General features: G+C 31.7%; 1 pseudogene; it reads right to left on the reverse strand.

Moving 5' to 3' along the window:
• Nucleotides 1-2,979: 2,979 nt before the first annotated feature.
• LOC107001586 overlaps nt 2,980-6,550 on the reverse strand; it is a 14,165-nt pseudogene continuing 10,594 nt past the window's right edge.

Here is a 6,550-nt window from a genome sequence, read left to right on the forward strand (position 1 = left end):
TGTGATGATGAGAATAAAATGGAGGCTGTATTTATAGGTAAAAAATAATGTTGACAATAGTAACACGACAATGGTTCTAGGTTTAGCAACTTTCATAAGAATGAGCCACAGTTTTGACAATTTCTAAAAAGACTATTTTTAATTTTCTAGTATGTTGAAATATTACATGCACGAAATGTTCAGACTGAGAAATTGATAATCATATTGCAACTTGGAGTGGGTCGTAGGTATTATAATTAAAAGACTATCAAATATCAATATTGACTTGGCAAATAAACAGTACTAACTACGACTTAATTACTCATCAACTATATATATGATATAGCATTTAAATAAATATTTCCAAAATTGAAGAAGAATGTACTTAGTTGATAGTTTGGTCTAATAATGGTCTTGCTGTTAATAGCTTGATCCATTAATTAATAATATTGATATTTTAAAACCAAACTATTTGCACTAAGGGTATTTCAAATCAAATTATCGACTATAACAACATTTAAGAAAACTGTTAACTAAGATATTATTATTATTCAAATTCACATAATATAAGGACATTTCTGACCCTTTTTTTTGTTAAAGTATCCTCTTTAAATTCAGAAAAATATCGAAATGTAGAAAGACGAATAACAACGTGGACTTAAAACGTAACCGATATGCAAATAATTTAGTTATAATGATAATAGCCTTGATTTGTTCATTAAAGAATAGAGTGGATAAATGCCATTGGTCTAATTTATTTATTGGCTCATTCATTAATCATTAATTATATGGTACGTTAATTCTATATATATTAATCAATTACTAGTCCATGGCCATATATAACGTGTATCACCGAAAAATCTTTTAAACAAAATATTGATGAAGAGAAGATATGTGGCAGTAGATCAACAACTACGTTTGAACAATACATTTTTATGTCTCTTTTAATTTGTTTATACTGATTTTGTAGAATGAAAGTGATGTAATTTGTATTAATTGAACTTGGTTATAATGTGGCAAAATTATCTCCGCAACAAAAGGAATTTTTTAAGCTTTAGATAAAATTATGTGTAAATTTTGCATATAGCATTTTTTATAGTAATATTTTCAAGCTATAGCATTAGATTTTGAGTTTCAATATATGACATTTAATATCTCAAGTTATAACATATTATTAGGAAAAAAAAGTTGATTTAAAATATTGAAAACATTTATTTTTTAAATAAAATAAAAAGAAAATAAAACGTTTATGTATTAATTGGTAAGTAGCACGAATTGTGTTATTTGAATTAATGTTAACTAATAATTGATAATTAACAAATTAGCACATATTATGAAATTCAAAAAAGATTTAAATTATTAAGTTACCTTAAAATGCTCAAATTAGTTTAAATCAAATTAAAACATGATTTTTTTTCTATTTTTTTTCTATATCACGTTTCTCACTCTCTAATGGTGTTTGTCGAATTTTTACTCCCATTTTTTTTACAGATCAAATTTTTTTTGTTGTGAAAAAATTGTGATGGACAATAACTTATCAATATTAATTAAACATGGTGGAAGATGGGATCCGTCATGTTGGTGTTTATTATAGTTTTCTGATTTGTTTTTAGTAATCTCTTTTAATAATAAAGTTGGTGATGTTTTTGTTTAACAACACATTTTTGATAGGTATATATTACTATAAAAAATGTTATATACAATAAAAAAATGCTATATACGATTTTTTAGACCAATAACCTGTCACATTATATACGTTTATTAAATTGAAAATATGAGCAAAAGTTATTTTCTGAAAATATAAAACAAATTGATATTACAGAGTGTTATTTTGTATTTCAAATTCATTGTATTAAAAGTGTTGTAAGATTGTACGATATTTATTTTTTTGTTGATATTTTTTTTTGTTATTTGTGGATATGTGTAATATTAATGGAATTGTTGGTGAAAAAAATTGTATAAAATTGGTCAACATGATATTAGTTGTCTGAATTGCATAATAATATGGTATGAAATATGAAATTCTAGTTTGTTTGTCTATTTCTGATTTGTAATGCAATGTTTAAATTATTTTTTTGACATTTATAGTATGAAATGTTTATTATTTTGGTATTAAAAATTTTTATTTTATTTTTTAATGGCATATTCTTTTGGAACTATTTTTAATGAGCATTGATTTTCATGTTTGGTGATACCATCGACGGTTGATATGAATGCTGTTGTTGAAGGACCAAAGAAGTACACAGTAAATTTAAACACAAGGTGTGTAGTTGCGGGAGATTTCACCATTATGAGATACCATGTGATCATGTAATTGCAGTTCTTAAATACAGAAAACTGCATGAAGCATATTTTTGTTCTGCCTTTTATAGCCTGAAGAATTTCAGAGGTGCACATGTGAGAGTATGTGGGATATACCCAATTATATTTCAGAGGCTAAATTGATGTCACCCGGTCCAAGTAGATCAGTTAGAAAACCGCATATTGAACATTGGAAGGAGTTTGCTGATGTGAAATTCAAAAGTCAAAGGTTAGTTGCAGTAGATGTCGTCAAGTTGGACATAACATGAAGACATGTTCAATACATATATCATATATATTTCGCACAAAGTTCATACATATGGACCAAAAAATATATGATATTTGTCATACTAAAATGATAATATATCAAAAATGTGATATACTTATGATTATACTAATTCAATCTTTCCATGTCCAATTTTTTTTTGTCTTTCTCTTATTCTCGCTTTATACAAATACATATTATACAATTGATCTTTTGTATACGAATACTGAAACAGATTATACAACTGCTTTCTTTTGTATATGTTAACGAATTATATAACTGCTCTTAGCAAATTATAAAATTGTTTTTTCGTATATGTATAGCGAAATACACATATTTATGTTTGCTATGGAGCGCAATTATACAAACTATAGATATAACATACGAATATAATTTTTATTTTTGCTATATGTAAAAATTACGTTACTCCTTATTTATTTGTTTATAAACCAAGCATCTTTCTCATCCAAACCTTCCTTCTTAAAGTTGTCAATAAGTGCAAGTAAGTCCATCAACAGTGTTGGAATGTTATTATTGGCAGTGGTACTACTTGCTTGTAGTTGAATCCCTTTTTCCTAGTTCTACTTCCATGTAGCTGTGCACAAGACACAACTGGACGACCACAAACTTTATCAACCTCCGTTTTAATTCTATCGATCACCTCAAATTCTCTAGCAGAATTGTTATTACCATGAACAGTCTTTTCACTATCAATAATAGTCGTTTGATCAAGAAGAATTGAAGCGTCACAACCCTGCATTTATTAATACAATAATTAGTAACAACATTTCAAGCCATTACCAAACATTATTAACTAGTTAGGGCCTAGGAGAGAAAGAAATTAAACTGACGTTAACGAAACAATCATGAAAATGTAAACGTAGCAAAAAGGTGCCCATTCGTCTCTCTGTTGACACCCAATTTTGACCCACGTTGGTATAAATTAATTATCGAGCTACGAGAGTTTTTCAAATTATTTAAGTTAATTAGTTTTTATAAATCTTGCGAAAATTAAAAAGAAAATTAAAAATATATATATATATATATATATATATATATATATTAAAATATATATATAATGTATGAATTTTATGTTACTTCGAATACGCTTAGACATAATTTTCGATAATATATTTTTTTTTACATAATTATGTATATAAGTAGTATATCTTATGATTATTCCAAAATCATCAAAATATACATTTATAGGTTTTATTAAACTAGTTAATTTAAATTATAATTATACGTTTGAATCGCTTTTTTACGATTTTTAATAATTGTCTTATTAAATAAAAAGCTCGTTAATTGGTTAATGCGAAATTCGTCATTTTAATTAGTTATCTATTTAAATCCAATTCCCTTCCCTATCTTAATCAACTCTTTTCAACCCAATACCAATTTTATTCCCTTTCAGCAGCCCACGAATTCAAGCCCAATTCATAGGCCCATGCCCTTTCTTTTAACATCAGAACTGGGCCTTTATTTTTCCCTTTTAGCAGCCCACACTCCCTTTCAACCCAAACCCTTTTCATTTAACCCCCCTCGACCCAATTCCCGTCCGACCCGACCCAACCCACCTTTCCCTTTCCCTTTTCTTCTTCCTCACACGACCCCAAACAAAATTCCCAGAAAGAACAGAAAACGCAGCGAAGAGCAGAACCCAAAACGGAAATCCCCCTCTCACACGCGACCCGTCCCCTTCGCTCTCCTCCTCTCTCTCATCCTCTCTCCCACGCGACCCCTTCTTCCCCTTTCTCTCCCCAGCGATTCCCAGAACAACAGACAAAAGCCAGAAAAGACAGAGAAACGGAAACTCCCCAGACGCGCAAGTGACAACGCGCAGACCCATCTCTTTCTCCTCCCCCGCGTCTCCCCACGCTCTCTCTCCCCCAACGTCTCTTTTTTTTTCAACCCATCGTACCGTGTACAATGCTTTTGGGGCTGTGGCAGGCTCGCGTGCTCGTCCTTGAGATGGCGAGATGATGCCACGTGGTGTCTATGGGACAAGAGTTTGATCGAGAGCGTCCATTCTCCCCTTCCGTTTTCGGAATGGGGTTGAATTTCGGGAAAAAGATGTTGCTCTGTTTAGGGAAAGAGATTTCAAATTTTGAATTCGTTTTCCCGCCCTCCAAAGGGGAAACCCTAGTTTTCGTCATCTCTATATAAACCCCCCACCCTAGACTGAATGGGGGTTAGCAACTTCTTGGTTGAAAAAATTTCAGAGAGCGATTTTGGGTTGAAAATTTGGCAAAGAAATTTGGTTGGACATTTTTGGTTTGAGAAATTTTCAGAGGGTTAGCAATTTTTGGTTGAAACAAAATTTGGAAAATATTCTGTTTCCTTTTGTGGCTGTTGTTGGACGATTTTTCTGGGAATTTTTTTTGAGTTCCATCGCAAAGGGTTGAGATAAAATTCGAGAGAGTATTCTGTTTCTTTTCTGTTTTGTTGTAGAAGGACGGTTGGGTTGGGAATTTTTTTTTTTTTTTTTTGAGAAACATCTCTTGGCTGCTCTGTTGTTCTTCTTCTGTTCTGTTTTGGAGAAGAGTTCTTTTTTTTCTTTCGACGTTTTTCAGAAACACAATAGGTAGAGATAAACCAAGGAGTTGAAACAAAATCGGAGAACCACTTTCTGTTCTAGTACGCATGACTGTAGCTTCTTTCGAGACGTCTTAGTGGTGGAAGTTCGTCCCGTCTGCTCGCTCGTCCCTGCGTCGCTGCTCCTCGACAGGTAAACACCCCTTCCGTATAATTTCCTTCTCTTCTTGGTTTCGATGTGATGGTTTGAGGGTGAGAATCTGGTTGTGTGTGGTTGGATGGTTTGATATTAGTGAATCGATATTACATGGTGTGTATGTTGGAGTTGTTATCTGTTAAGTGTCGTTATTCATCTGTTTAGATTCGATATGATTAATGGGAGTGATAGAATGTCTTCTTAAAGTTAAGAAAGTTTTGAAAGAGTTCTACTGTATCGCTCTGCTGAAGATTATCTTCCATGTCAATGTGATTCTTTCATTTCGTCAAGGTCACAAGTCCATATGTGATTTCACATACTACTATCGTCTCTATTTCGGTTGAAAATGTATGCTATATAGTTGTTGCTTTCTGCCTTGAGTGGTTGCATTCAGCATTAAGATTATCAACTCGATTTTTGTCAAAGCCGAATTCTCGTATCTGTTTTTGTAAATTTTAGGTTACGCAACTGCTGTTTTTGTGGAAGTAAAATGAAGATTAGTTGTTGTGTTGCTTTATTATTGTCCTCAAAACGCTTTGATTACTATTGATATGAAAAAATGTTTTTATTTCCTACCTTAGCTTCATCGATATATAGTCGTGTATGCTTAGCGAAATTATATAACCTTTTTCTTGAGACTTTAACATTTGCTTGCTCTAAATTGCTGGTTGTTTTCCTTGCCATTAGATTTTGACTTAATTGCTTACTGTGTTAAAATGTTTCTGAGGTCAAGTATATAATTTTGGGTTTTAAATCCCTTTGTATTGTTTTTGTCACAAATGGAAATGATAAATTAAACGAGCTAGTATCTTATTTGCTTCAAGTCGACTTTTGATAGCGTTTCTTTAAATTATCTAAATATTCCTCAAGATTGTTGTTTTCTTGTCCTATCTGCTTATAGTGTTCGGATTTTGAAATGAATTTTCACAAGTATGCTAATGTTGCTCCTCATTTACGATACTGTTTTCCTACTATTTATTTATCTATTATTTTTTAGCGTCTCATCTTCCATTGGCTGATATGGTTTTTTTTTGTGTATGTAAAACCCGCCCGAGTTCCATCACGAACTCACGTTTCCCCTTTGCATTCCAGAGGAGTCATAAAGACTCATGCTCTCTTTCATCGAGACAACCAATCATGAGAGTAGTCGAAAAATCCCAACCTGATTCCGCGAAGTGAAGAAATTTGAAGGCGTCAGATCAAGAGACTCATCTTTATTTCGTTTTGTATTTTATTTGTAATGGGCATAAGCCCTTGTGGTTTTTTTTTTTTTT

The sequence above is a fragment of the Solanum pennellii genome, chromosome 10, assembly GCF_001406875.1.
Source record: "Solanum pennellii chromosome 10, SPENNV200".
In the NCBI taxonomy this organism is placed as follows: domain Eukaryota; kingdom Viridiplantae; phylum Streptophyta; class Magnoliopsida; order Solanales; family Solanaceae; genus Solanum; species Solanum pennellii.